We start from the raw sequence: 6,918 nt of genomic DNA, 5'->3' as shown, positions 1-6,918 counted from the left end.
CTGGGGCAATTGGAGCCCTAACAGGGCCCTGAGCACCAGACATGAACCAGAAGCCAGGCAAGGAATTATTATTACTTCTGCTTCTGTTCCATTATGCTTTATGCTAAAAGACTTAAATGATCAATGCTGTGTTAATAACTTTCATTTGGCTCATTTAATAGATGACTTAGTAGAGGAGTGAGTTTGGCTACGGCCAGTAATGAATTAATAACTATGCAAGGAGCACATTCCCTCACAGAAATACTTCATCTTGGCATAATTCTTTATTCCAGGGGAAGCTCAGAGGCTCGGCAGGACTGTGCTGCCTCTCTGGGAGCACAGGTGTGACTCGGATTTGGAGACAGGAGTGAAATGTTCCTTTAGGACAGGGGTTAAAGGAGTTGCTTTCCCAACTAGTCCGAGTGCTCCCATTGTTTCCTCGCTAATGGCACCAATTTCCCAGTGCATGGAGAGCATGGGCCTGACGGGATAACTGGAAATTAAGTTTGTCAGCTTTGCTCAGCTGCATCCAGGAGTTAATGCCTGGCTGGGCTGGTGTTTCCAGTGCATCTTTTTCAGCTGCTGGCCCCAAACTCCTCCAAAAACCCCTGTGGATGATGCAGCAAATGGAGCATGGACTGGATGTTCCTTATGGGTCCCTTCCAACTCCAGGTATTCTTTGATTCACCCACTTGAAACCTCTCAGTTTTGCTCAGAGTGAAAATGTTTCTTTAGCATGTGAGCTGCACTTTCCCTGCGCAGCCCCAGCCTGTTCCTGCTCACGCTGGCTGTGACTGATGGGGACAATTCCTCCCCCTTTGCCCTGCACAGCCTCTGCTGCAGCTGCAAACGGCTCTGCTGCCTCCACAGAGCCATCTCCGCTCCCGCCCGGGCCTGCCTGGCTCTCACAGGCCCAATTCTCCAAACCTTTCCATCATTTTTGTGGCTCCCCAGCCAGTATGTGCTGCTGCAGGTTTGTGATGTGCCTCAGACTGATGGAACACCTGGAACAGGGTGGGCTAGGGCTCACCTGGGTCTCTCTGAGCAGCCCTTGAGGCTGCAGGGACCCCACAGATGATCCCCCTGAAGGGGAGACAACACTGCTGGGACAGGTAGAGGGAGGGGACAAAGAAAGCAGCTGGAGCTGCTGGGGCAGCAAATGCTGTGCAGGGAGCTCAGGGGATGCTCTGCACACAGATCACAGAATCCTGGAATGGTTCGGGCTGGAAAAGCTCCCACCACTCACCCCAGCGAGTCCCATCCCTGTGGTTTGTCAAGTCCTACCCAACCCTCACAGCTGGAAACAGCTGGAAGCTGAGGCAGCAGGGCAGGGCAGCTTCTGGAAGTGTCCTCTCCAAATTCCAGGGGATCCCAAGGCATGGAACCCAGCTGGTCCCTCCCTGCACTGCAGTGACTCCTTTGGCTGGTTCTGTTCCCAGGCTTCTTCTGGAAGGGGAGAAGGAGCTATGGGAGGAACCAAGAACCAGGGAGGGATCAGGAATCAGGGATCAGGAATCAGGAACCAGGAACTGGGAAAGCATCAGGAGCCAGGGAGGAATCAGGAGTCAGGGTCTCTGCACACACTGCCTGACCCTGGAGATCTGAGTCTGCTCCTTGCCAGTTTTGTGTCCTGGGACACCAGCACTGCTCAGGAGTTTGGGATACTGAGAGCAGAACGCCACACCAGACCTGCTGATATCCAGCAAATATCCTGGATGTGCTGCTTCTACATAAAATGAGGTCGTTTGCCTAAAAAACCCAACCCAAAACCCGCCTGCAGGATTAGAATTGCTCCTAATAAACAACAGGGCTCCCTCTGCCTCCAAACACAGGGATCAGAGCTCCAGCAGAGATGGAGTGGCTTCAGCAATTCCCTGATTCTGTGCCTTTGAGCAGCTGGGTTGTGCCCCCAAAGCCCCTTTTGTCCCTTTCTCCCCCCTGGCAGGAACAGAGCAGGGGCAGGTTTCAAACAGTTCCCATTCGACAATTGAGGCAAGGAATGTGCTGAGTGCAATCACTGCCAGAGCTCGTGGCTGCCTTGTGGGGCTGCTCCAGCAGTGAGAGCTGTCTGCTGCACATCTTGAGATGGTGGAAAATGCCAAACTGCCAAACAGAGAGTGCAGGGAGTGTGGCCTGAGAGCTGCAGTGGAATGGACGGAGCCTCTGCTGGGGGGGGCAGCAAGGCAGGGCATCTCTCACTGCAGGACTGCAGCCCAGAGGGGCCCAAAACACCTCGGAGCTCCCAGACAGGATCACCACTGATGGCAGGAGGGACCAAAGCTCTGTGCCAGCCTCAGCTGCAGCCCAGGGGTTCAGACACCCAGGGATGTTTTTCTCTGCCTTTCAGCAGTTTATGTCCCCAAAACACAGTGTGAATTCCCTGCTCAGGAGCGCAGGAAATGAGATTTTATCATCAGAGAGCCTCAGGTGCCAACCAGAGCAAACCCACTGAGCAGCCCCACAAAGGAGCTGCCTTTGGCATCCTAATCTGGAGTGAAAAATCCCTGTAAGCAGCAAAACCCCACCCTTGTCCCATGAAGAGCCAGCAGGAGCTGTGTGTCCCTGTCATTAATGTCACTGCCCCAGCTCAGATCCAGGCTCACCTTGGCTTGAGGTCACCCAGCTGAAACCTAAACCCTGTGGATGTGCAGGTGCCAGGCCAGTCCTGGTTTATCTCCTGCTCCAGGGCCTGGCCTTGTTTTCCCTGAGCTTGCTGAAACAACAGAGATAAAATCCCCTGTCCACAGCCCCAGAGCTTCCAGGAACAGATAAAATCCCCTGTCCACAGCCCTAGAGCTGCCACCACGTCCTGTGTGCAACAGGCCCTGCTGGGGCTTTCAGGGGCTGCTGAGATAAAGGAGGAGTTGCAGCCGTGGAGCACTGAGATAAGGCACCACACACGGATCAGGGATTTCTGCCTGGCTTCCAAGGGGACACACGACTGACCATGTGCAGGTGGCTGCTGGGGCCTGGCCACTGTCCCCTGCTGTCCCCAGGCAGGGTGGGCACTGAGACCCCTCTGTGTTCAACAGCTGAGAACAGAGAGCAGAGAGCAGAGAACAGAACAGAGAGCAGATAACACAGAGAACTGAGAACAGGACAGAGAACTGAGAACAGAGAGCAGATAACACAGAGAACTGAGAACAGAGAATAGAACTGAGAACAGGACAGAGAACAGAGAACAGAGAATAGAGCAGAAAACAGAGAAGCAGCCCCTGGGGCTGGAGGAGGCAGAGGGACCCACCCTGTGCCCCCAGAGTGACCAGGGAACCGGACACTGAGGGGCTGTGGCAGGAGAGAGGTTGTGGAGGTAACTGGAACACAGAGTCCTGGGGAGGAGCTGGGTTTGGGATTGTCCTGGGAGCTGAGCAGAGTCTGCCCTGGCACTGGGGTGAGGCTGAACTCTCCCAGGGTTTGTTCAGGGATTTTTTCTTCTGGTTCAGGGCCTTATCCTGGGAATGGGATACTCCTGTGCCCTGGGAGGAGTGTCAGGCTGTGTCAAGAGCCATGGAGTGGTTTGGGGACCTTAAATCCCCTCCAGTGCCACCCCTGCCATGACAGGGATCCCTCCCCCTGTGCCAGGCTGCTCCCAGCCCCAGTGTCCAGCCTGGCCTTGGGCACTGCCAGGGATCCAGGGGCAGCCACAGCTGCTCTGGCAATTCCAGCCCAGCCCCTGCCCACCCTGCCAGGGAACAATTCCTGCCCAATCTCCCATCCATCTCTGCCCAAAGAAGTGACAGGAATGTTTCACAGACTAAGATTCCTCCTTTCAAAACACTGACCTTCCAAATTCCCCTCATTTTAAAACAAAGGAAGAAAACTCTGAGCTTTCAGCCTCCCCTTCCCCCAAAACACACCTTTTTTTTGGCTGGGATTGAAGTGATTTTAGTTTCCGTTGTGGCTGCTGAGCCAAAGAAGTGCCTTTCTCTCTGTGCTGCAGCTAATTTAGAATTGCTGCATAAATTGTCACTTAGCTCGGTGCCCAATATCTGACTGCAGCTCAGCTCATATTAAAAATTAGAGAGGTGCTAAATGCAGCTTTAATGTTTGCACTTACAGGATGATCCTTCTCCCACTTCTTCTGTGATCACTCCCTTTCCTGTGCCAGAGAGAGGAAAGGATTCCCAAAGAGCCTGGTTCAGTATTGCAGCTGGGGAAAACCCACCCTTTGCCTCCCAGCTCCTGCCCAGTGCGAGAGCTGCTGGGCTGGAAACATCCCTCACCCCTCACCCAAAATCCTTCTCCCCAAATCCTTCATCCCACAGGCTGGAGCTGCTCCTGTTGCTGTGGATATGAGCACGGAGCTGGGAAGGGTCTGGTGCTCCAGGAGGGGCTGAGTGAGCTGGAAAGGGGCTCAGCCTGGAGAAAAGGAGGCTCAGGGGGGACCTTGTGGCTCTGCACAGCTCCTGACAGGAGGGGACAGCCGGGGGGGCCGGGCTCTGCTCCCAGGGAACAGGGACAGGAGGAGAGGGAATGGCCTCAGGCTGGGCCAGGGAAAATTCCTCCTGGAAAGGGCTGTCCAGCCCTGGCACAGCTGCACGGGGAGGTTTGGAATCCCCACACTTGGAGCGGTTTAATGCCCTGTGGATACCTTCAGTGTCCCTTCAGTGCCTCTGCAGTGTGGGGGAACAGGTGGATCTGATGATCCCAAAGGTCTTTTCCCAGGATCCTGTAGAAAATCTCCCAAGGCATGATGCCAGCCCTGTGCAAGTACCTGGGATGGGAAGGGTTGCTGTGAGCTCTCTGTGCTCAAAGGAGGGATGGGCTGGGAATTCCAGAGTAATTCAGGTTTGTGGGTTTGGGTAAGGAAGGTACCAGCTGGGTAAGGAAGCCCAGAGAGCCCCTGGGGTTACTGGGAAGGGATGATCTGGGGTAAATTGCTGCAATGAGAGGACCTTGAGGGTCAAAACATTCCTCATAGAGGTCCCCAAACTCTCAGGGAGGATCTATCCCCTTGTGTGCACAAACCCAAATCATCCCAATTTAGAACCACCACTGTCCCCAAAGTTCTGAATATCTTCTACCCCTCTCTGTGCAGACTCCTCTGAGGAAAAGCCCTGAATCTGACACCAAATTCCACTCATCGAAAGACTCAAGGACCCCCCAGAGTGATCTCCAAGTGCCACACGGAGCAGTTGCTGTAGATAATCCCTATAAAGATTAATGCCTCAGAAAATGTTTGTTCCTGGAGCCCAGCCCAACACCACAAACCATCTGTCAGATCCAGGACAGCGGCCACAGGGACAGGGCACGGGGAAGGATGGATTTGGCACCAAGCTTGGAGCAAGGGCAGCTCCTGTAGCTGCAGCCTCATCAGGGACCGGCACAGGAGAGGAAAAATCCCACAAGTAAATGCAAGGGGAAGAGCCTGGACCAGAGTTGTACTTGAAGGGGTGTGGGCCTGATATTTCTGGGTCTGAGCCATTTTAGCCTGCTAGCAGCTGCTAACTTTTTTCCCAAGGGAAAATTTCTCAAGAGTTTCTTCTCAAAACAATCCTGGCAAACAACTATCCTTACCCAAAACAATCTTTCTCCAGGTAGTGTTTTGCCTTTCTAGTTCTCAAAAAACCCCATTTTGGCTGTTTCTGTAGTTTAACAAATAGGATTGGGGAGATTCATTCCTATACACCAATCATGTTAAGTCTGTATCGAAGCACCTTATAAAAAGCAGTAAGAATTGGACAATAAAGCCTTTTCTATGCTCTTTGGCTTCTGAAATATTTGGAGTCTCTCATCTTTTTTTGTGCAACAACGACAAAGGGGGTTCATGCAGCTCATGGGGTGTCCTGAGGCTTTTGAAGGATTGGGTTGTTCCCAGCATTTTGGGGCTGGTGAATGGGTTATTCCCAGCCTGTGGGGTCCTGCAGGAAAGACTTCATTTGCCACTGGGGGCTGTGGTTGGCTTTGCAAATCCCAGGAGGGCTCTGGCTCCATCCCATTGTCTCCAGAGAGCAACAATTTCATAGAAGATTTCTCATCCAGAAATCTCAGGGAGTTTTTTGTTTCCAAAAGAGAGGGGCTGGAGGTGCTGCTGAGCCATGCATGAGGGGCTGTGGGGATGTGAGGGGACAACCTGGAGTGGAGCAGTGCAGGGGCTGAGGGAGACACAGAGCATCCAAGGGCTCCAGCAAAATTCCAGGACTGGCTCCAGGCACAGCCAAAGGTCCCAAACCTCGGGGTCACTGACCCAGAAGCAACCACAGAGCAGCAGAGAAACAGGAAACGTAACCCCAGAGCCAGAGTGAGCACATCTGCCTGGAAAGAGCTGCAAAAATCCCAAGTCCCCGGCCCCGTGCGCACACAGCTGGAGCCCGTGGGCTTGGCAGAGTTTGGGGGTGGCCCCTGGGATGTGTCACATGCACTTTATTCTGCAAGGACCTGGGGTTTCAAATTCCCAAAAGCAGGATTGTAAACACAGGGTTATTGGGATTTACAGCCCCTAAAATACAAGGACAGGCCAACCTCTTCTCCTGCAACTCAGTATCACGAACCTTTTCCCAGCTTCATTAGTGGGTAATAGGAAGTTTTCTCCATGAAAAATCCTGAAACAAAGGTTCTGATGGGAACTTTGGGGGTTTGGGGAGAAAAACCCCACAGCAAAAATGCAATGTCCCAATATTACATTCATGTCCTAAAGAACTGTAACTTAATTGATACAAATAGTTAAAACCAAAGCACTTCTAAAAACAGCTCTGTGGTGATTTTTACTTTGTTTTGTAGGAAGGTAAAATTAAGGTTTTTTTTTTCTTTTTGTGCATAGACAATTTTCAAACTGTGAAATCCCCTGAAGAGGCAGAGCCTGCTCTGGGATGTCTGGGGGATCACTGACGATGGAGGCAGTGACATTAGGATACTCTGGATGGCAAGAACTGGACTGATAAAACTCCCATTATTTCCTGTTTGCTCCCAACTCCCCACCTCTACTGAAAGCTCCAGCCT

The 6,918-nt window shown here is 52.5% G+C and overlaps 1 long non-coding RNA gene across 1 annotated transcript; it reads left to right on the top strand.

Annotated features, from left to right (window-relative positions):
* Positions 1–272: 272 nt before the first annotated feature.
* LOC134561716 (uncharacterized) lies at positions 273–5,699 on the top strand. The gene is made up of 2 exons (XR_010082965.1): positions 273–651; positions 5,018–5,699. It is a non-coding gene; the product is annotated as an uncharacterized LOC134561716 (long non-coding RNA).
* The last annotated feature ends 1,219 nt before the right edge of the window (positions 5,700–6,918 follow it).

The sequence above is a fragment of the Prinia subflava genome, chromosome 24 (assembly GCF_021018805.1).
Source record: "Prinia subflava isolate CZ2003 ecotype Zambia chromosome 24, Cam_Psub_1.2, whole genome shotgun sequence".
Classification (NCBI taxonomy): Eukaryota; Metazoa; Chordata; class Aves; order Passeriformes; family Cisticolidae; genus Prinia; species Prinia subflava.
The sequence above is the reverse complement of the archived record's forward strand: the minus strand, read 5'-3'. Positions and strand labels throughout refer to the sequence as shown.